We start from the raw sequence: 7,595 nt of genomic DNA, 5'->3' as shown, positions 1-7,595 counted from the left end.
TGAAGACAAGGGTGGAGGTCATGGCCAAAGACATCCATCCCATGGACCAAATAGAACTCCACAAGCAAGCTGGAGAAATGGTTTATGCAACCTTGGTGGAGAGGGCAACCATGGCCCATGAGCTGAAAGAATCCCTAAAAAACACCAATACACAGTTGGATTTTGAGAGAATGTCCTCCTTGGCCAAAGACAATAGAATAAAGTCTCTTGAGGACATCATCATTGATCTTGGACATGATCCCAGTGATCCAAAGGGTGTGAAGGCCCTTATGAAGAAGAAAGATGATGACCTGAATGCATTAAAGAAGAGGTTGAAGCTGCAGCCCACAGAGCACCCTCAAACCGCAAAGATTCAAAAGCAAAAACAGGTTGATGACCAATTAGACCTCATAATGCAGCAAGATCAGAGGATCATGGATTTGGAGAAAGAGTTCCTTCCTTACATAAACTGGATACACCCACTTAATAACTATTATGAACGTTTTTCCTCAGACACAAATCTGGCTCTGCAGCATCACTAAGGTATCACACAGTATCAGACAAACTAAAGGACCACTGACTCCATGCCCAATGGACTAAGACATGCTAGTAAGTACCTATATATATTAACTGGAATCATCACCAAACACATTTCAAAAACAACACCTTGAACATCATAGCTAGCCTAAAATACTATCAAAACAGAGCTAAACTTTAAAGAGAGAGCCCTCTCTAATTACAGCTTGGCTAGAGGCTGCAATCCAAAGACTGGTTAGTGGTTACCCCGGCCGTATTCCCTTGGGAGTCATAGGGAACAACCTGGGTGTTAACACCTTTCAGGCTACTGATTTGATGGGGGGATTAAAATATTTGGGCTTCAGACTAAAACCAGATGGTTACAAGATTGCAAACTGGACCTGGCTCATTACAAAAGTGGAGAAGAGAATTGGTTGTTGGTGTCACAAGTTCCTGTCTAGGGCAGGCAGACTTGTCCTTATCAAAATAGTCCTTGAAGCCACCCCGGTGTACTGGATGTCACTCGCCTGGATTCCTAGAGGAATACTTCACAGAATACAACAAATCTGTTGTAGATTCCTCTGGAATGGTAGTAAGGAGGGCAGACTGTTTGCCTGGGTTAAATGGACAAGAATTGCTACACCGAAGCAGTGGGGAGGCTGGGGACTTAAACTTCTTCCGGCTTTTGCTCAAGCCTTGGCAGCCAAACAGAGTTGGCTCCTCCTCAAACAAAACAGCCTCTGGGCTGAGGTTATTCAACATAAATACATCTGGCCGTTGACTATCATAGACTGGATCAGAAGCCCATCTTGGCACAGGAAAGGCATATCGGTGATTTGGAGAGCCATTCTAAATTCTATTTCTATCATTAAGGATGGCTTAATATGGAAGATTGGCAATGGAGCTTCTGTTCGTATTGGCATTGATCCTTGGATTGGATGTGGTAACTCACATATACTACCTGATGGACTGATTCAGCTCCTAAACAACAGAGGTATCAAGTATCTGGGACAGATTGGGGATCAGCATAATACCACTTTCCATACTCAAGCATGGCTGACTGATCCGCACTGGCACATTCCAGATGAATGGAGTAGAAGTTGGCATCTCTACCTACAGGCTCTCACAGAAACACATGTTAGATTACGGAATGCTGAAGATGAACTCATCTGGGCTCACTCAAAAACTGGGCAATACACACCGAAACAGGGGTATAACATAATCATAGCAGACAAGAAGCCGGAGATCACAAGAAGCTGGTGGATTAGCCTATGGAAATTACAAGCTCCTCCATGTACCAGGCTGTTGATGTGGAATATTTTAGAAGATAAGGTTCCCACGGGCTCCTATCTGAAAAGGCGGGCTTTCATGGGGCCTACCCGATGTGTACTCTGCCTCCAAGAAGAAGAAACAACCCAGCATATTTTTCTCACCTGCACTACCACCAGAAGCATATGGACTCAAGTCCTTAGATCTCTTAATATGACCAGAAACTGGCAGGGGGTTGATATTATTTCGGCTTGGGAGAACTGGTGGAGTACATCAGCTATCACAAAATCAAGAAACCTGCCTCTCCTCGTATCATGGTATATTTGGCTCAAAAGAAATAAAAAGATATTTGATGACACTTTGGTAAACTGGAATCTCCTCCCCCCACAGATTTGTGCAGCATACGAAGAGCTTCCAAATGATGACAGTCAAAAGAGACCAAGGATTATACATCAGGAACAGATCAACAAAGCTATCTCGTGGGCCTACTATGACGGGGCTGCCCAACAACACGGCTGTGGGGGCGGCATCTGCCTCTACCTTTCTGAAACACATTTCTACCAGATAAGCTTGGGACTGGGGCCTGGCACTAACAACCATGCTGAATTGATTACACTCCGCCACCTGCTATACTTTGCTATCCTGAAACAATGCAGAAATATACAAATTTTTGGCGATTCAAAGATAGTGACTGATTGGTTTAACAATACAGCTGTTTGCACTGCATACTCTCTGAGATCTATATTGGAAGAAATTGTTTTTTTCAAAACTTTCTTTGATCAGATTTCTGTTTCTCACATCTACAGGGAAAGAAATGAAACTGCTGACAGGCTATCAAAAGAAGCGACGCATCGTCCTCTAGGGGAATGGATGATCGCAGAACATTCTCCGGCAGGGATCTATCATTATTTCCACAGACCATACATAGATGAAGGATTACTGAGGGGCAATAGCCTCTAATTTACAGCTATATGAATCTGAATCTTTTTAGTTTTTGCTCTGTACAAAACGGAACAGCTTATGATTGACAACCCCTGCGTGGGTTATTTTTGGTTTTTATACATAGCGGATATATGCAACAGAACAGTACACCCTCTGGGTTTCCTGAATATTTATTTTTTTTATTTTTGACAGTGGACTTCATAGCCACGTTTACAGCATATGCCTTCGGGCATCCACAACATGTAATTTCTATTTTATGAAATTATGAATTTTCTTTCCCCAGAAAAAAAAGAGAGTGTTTGGTAATGACTGATTTGGATACCTAATAATGGATATCGATACCCATGTGCTCTTTGAAGTGGGTTTTAAAGGATCTACTTATTTGGCCAATGTAGGATTTCCCACAAGAGCAAGGGATTCCATAGACGTCGAGGCCAAGCAGTGGCTCAAATTTGTTTTAAGCAAACCTAAAGAGTTGTTGAAGGGTGGTTTGGGGTTTGAAGGAAATTTGAATGTTCTTTTTTTACACGATCTTGGCAATATGGTCAGTAACACCTTGAATGTAAGGGAGGGTTATTTTGGATAAGGGGGAGATGAATGATTGGTTTTGGGTTTAGGATGGAGGGCTAAGTGAAAGTCTTTTTTTATTTGGGAAGAGAAGTAGTAATTCCTTTAGAGGGCTTTGGTCAAGTGGAGACGTTCCTTATTAAAAGCCTTAGGGATTAGAGATGTGAATGACACAAGTCACCAAAGTATCAAAGACGATAGTTTTCTCAGTAAGTTGATGATGAGAATGAGCATTAAGGTATCTATGAGTATGAGTATTTTTTCGATAAACCTGACAAGATAGAAAATTATTAGAAAATTTAAATACAAAAATACTAAAAAACATAAAGGAATTGTTAACTTCCTTTCCTATTATAAACTAAAAAAAATCATTTAAATAATTGAAAAAAAAAATAATTAATTACCCAATTAAAAATATTTATATATTAATAAATAAAATATATTTATATACTTCATCAATGATGATTTTTATCAAATTTACTATCCATTATTATTATAAATATATTAATTTTATATTAATGAATGATGATTTTTATCAAATTTATTTTCCATTATTATTATAAATATGTTAATTTTATATTAATGAAGGATAATTTTCATTGAATTTACTATCCATTATTATTATAAATATGTTAATTTTATATTAAACAATTTATATGTAAAATTATATAAATGACTTATATCAACATTTACTAACCATGATATATTATTATTATATATGTTAATTTTATATAACACCTTTTCCAAATTTATTTTATACACACAAGTAGGAAACTCAGCACCATTTCCCCTTAATTGCCGATCAACTTTTTCATAAATGAGCATTATTACCACGTAGGTTCATTGGCTTATCATTCAAAGTAAAATTGTTGTTGACACTTTTCCATTGTCATTGTCTTGTCTTCTATGCCTCTAACAAAAAATAATCTTCCTTTAGAGGCATACAAAACAAAGCCTTTTTTAATTAGATTCCTCCATATAAACTCGTAGCTAATATCGATTATCCCAATGTTGCTTCACCAGTGACTCATTTTTCTTAAACATACCATGAATATATAAGCATTAACTCCCGTATCTCTAAAAGGGAGCAAAAGTTCAAGGGAAATGGGATATGGGATATAATAGTTTTGTAATTATTTTTGCATGTTTATTATTGTTATAGAAAATACATATTTATATAATATTTTAATAAACTTATATTTTTATAAGTTATAAATCATATTTGTAGTTACACTCCACCGTTTAATTTATAAAATATTATATATGCAATTTAATGTTACGTTGATGGGTCAAGTCAGTTAAAATAAAAATAAAATTAAAAAAAAATAGTAATTACAAAAATGACATTTTAATTAGTTTTAGGGTGTATTAATTATTGTTTTTGGGTATATATATATATATATATATATTCATGAATTTTGATTTGTGTTTTTATGGTGAGTTGGTGTATTGCAGTTTTTTTTTTTTAAGTTCCTAATTTATGTTGTTGAGTTTTGTGTTGTTTTTATGATTGCTTTCAATCTTGTTTTTATTGTCTAGTTTTCTATGATGCAAGAGAGTAAATCTATATACAGATGGGTTTAGTGGGTATCTAGTATTTTTCTTTAGCAATTGAAGATCAACAATCTTACATGTAGTTTGGGTGATTTGTAAAGAGAGTTGGTTAAAAGTTGTTGTTGTTTTTTTTTTTTTTTTTTTACAGAGGAATCGGCAACTGGAGCAGCCTCGCAACTTGTGTTACATGGGGTTGATTATGACCGCTATAACCCCTGGGAAATTGCGCCCGCCCCTCTCCATAGCTTCCAGGCTAGTCGGGGGGATTTGAACTTGTGACCTTCAGTATGGAACCCGCCTTTCTAAGGAACTTCATCACATTGTGATTACCAACTCGCCTACCCCGTGGTGCTGAGTTGATTAAAAGATTTACTCGTAAGTAATATTTTTCTTTTTAAATGATACAATCAATTGATTTCCATGTATCTATCAAAAATAAGGATTGACAAAATTGAAGAGCAAGGGCTTCAAATTTGTTTAAGAGAAGAATAATCACAATTCCTTATGACTATGATTATTATCTAATCAAATATAAATGTGTTGTTTTTTGCTGCTACAAATTATTGGTTTTCATGTAGTTGAAATGCAACTCTAAAGGATTGGTACTCAAACACACTGGTGAACTCATAAATTTGTGAATCATTTTACCTAAAATGATATATAGAAATATTATGCAGTTAAAAAAAGATGTAGCACAAACATAGAAATCACATATTGGCTTTTCAAATTTTGTGTTTTAATTTGCTTTACTGTTTTAAATGCATTATTGTGTATGTTAGACTTTTAAAAACCTAAAGCTATTTTATTGATTTTATGACATTGTATTTTGTCTATTTAATAGAAAATTAATTATCACTAAAGAAAATTAATTTGTTTTTGTATTAATTATGACAAGACATGGCTTTAAATAATGCATAAATTCCACTATAGATTAAGATAATAACATGATAATAACATTAATAAAATGCACAACTCATTCTCTTTATTTTTTCTGAATTTGCTTGTAATTATGTAAAACATAAAACTATATTTTATTCTTAGTTAAAATGTTCCATAATGTGTGAGTTTCCAGCATGGTAAGAGAGAATCATGTGATTAATGATGCAAGAGCATCAACCATATGCAAATTATTTGCTTAACTCAAAAGAAAGGGAGTCACAATAATATGCAATTGCAAAAATTATACAAATTAGAAATATGATTTTTTAATGTAATTACAGGTCTCCACGGAAATCTGAATTGTTGAGTTGTTAGAATATTTTGATGAGCTGATAATTTACCCAAATGGGTGGGTATAAAGTAGCAAGTGTCCAGCTGAGTTGTGAGTTAGTTTAGTAATAATGGACAAATACCCAAGGGAATGTTTGCTATGTTAGGATATTTCTATCCAATAGTTGGGTATATATGTATAGGTTAAGTATATGCATAGGTTTGAGAGAGTCTCAAGTTGAGGGGGAGAAAAAGAAAATCAGTTAAAGGGACAGTATCAGAAGTAAAGGAGACAGCTCAAGAGAGAAGTTAGGCATCGAGCCCATTGTCTTGGTTGGATTCCATTGTCTATGGGGACCTGCTGTGGTGGCGGCTAGAGGGGCGGACCCCCCTACCGTGGGTGTGCTCTTGCCAAAATCATAGGATCTTAGTATACCCGACCTGCAGGTGGTTGGTTATGCTCTTGGTGTTATAGTGGCAGCAATGAGGTTTGATCCTGGGTCTCCTGTGGATTAAACTTGATAGTTACCGATTCACCTTGTGTTAAAAAAAAAAATAATAGAAATTGAATTTCATTCTTGGTTTGATTCCATTGTCTATACGTGTTTTGGTATCCTGTCTGAAGGAGCGGGTGTCTCCATGTTTGTATGGAATGAAAATTGAATGTATTGTTCCTGAAATAGCAGCTGGCAGGGTGAATCTCAATGACTACACATCTCAACTACTCTATAGGATAGGAAACTCCTGAAGAAGCTGAAGCTTAAAGTGTCATCGTAGGTGTGGAATTAAATATATCAATAGTGCCCCTGTCTCGAATTAAAACCGAGGAGCCATGTATTTTTGACGAGGATGATAAGGACGAGATTGGGTTTTGAAGTTTGTGAATGGAGTTGACTGCAAAAAATTGGAATATAGTCTAAGTGGGGAGAATAGAGCTTGCAAGTTTTTGACCTGAGTTATTGATGAGGTAAGGACCTTTTAGTTATAACACAACTGCGAATGGCGTCGATGGAACAGTGAAGAACGAAGGTTGGACCTATGCTCTGTAAGGCGAAGATTCGATACAGAGCCTAAGGATAAAGTCCGTCGTTGAATGGAGTAAAAAAATGACTGTCATGAAGTCATCCATTGTTTAGGTCTTTACAATATTAGAGGATATTGAAAAGAACCAAGGCGTCCAAGCCTGTCAAAAGTTGAATTAAATTCTATTAAGTCGTGGACCATTTGGTCCTTAGCAAAAGCACTTTCATAATTTGACAGAACCTCAAACAAAGGGAGACCTAGGCCGCATAGATCCGTAACGTAAGATGAGTTCAGGACCTTGGACTGTATTTGGGCTTCAAACAAGGTAAGGTGACAAAGAAAATCCGAGCCCCCGAACATCCCGAATACTCTGAACTGGCGCGGGCCCTGCAACCTCCGGTTTTATAAATCTTGGTTATGGAGAGTGGAGTTGGGAAGGGACTAAAGAACACGCCCTTAGGGTTAAACTTGGTTCTGGACACAATCGTGTGATGAAAAGAGTATCAAGCTAGACAACCAAGGGCCATAAGAATTAA

The sequence above is a fragment of the Pinus tabuliformis genome, chromosome 7, assembly GCF_031772625.1.
Source record: "Pinus tabuliformis cultivar Carrire ecotype Pingquan chromosome 7, CPIR1, whole genome shotgun sequence".
Taxonomy (NCBI): domain Eukaryota; kingdom Viridiplantae; phylum Streptophyta; class Pinopsida; order Pinales; family Pinaceae; genus Pinus; species Pinus tabuliformis.
Note: the sequence above shows the minus strand (reverse complement) of the source record.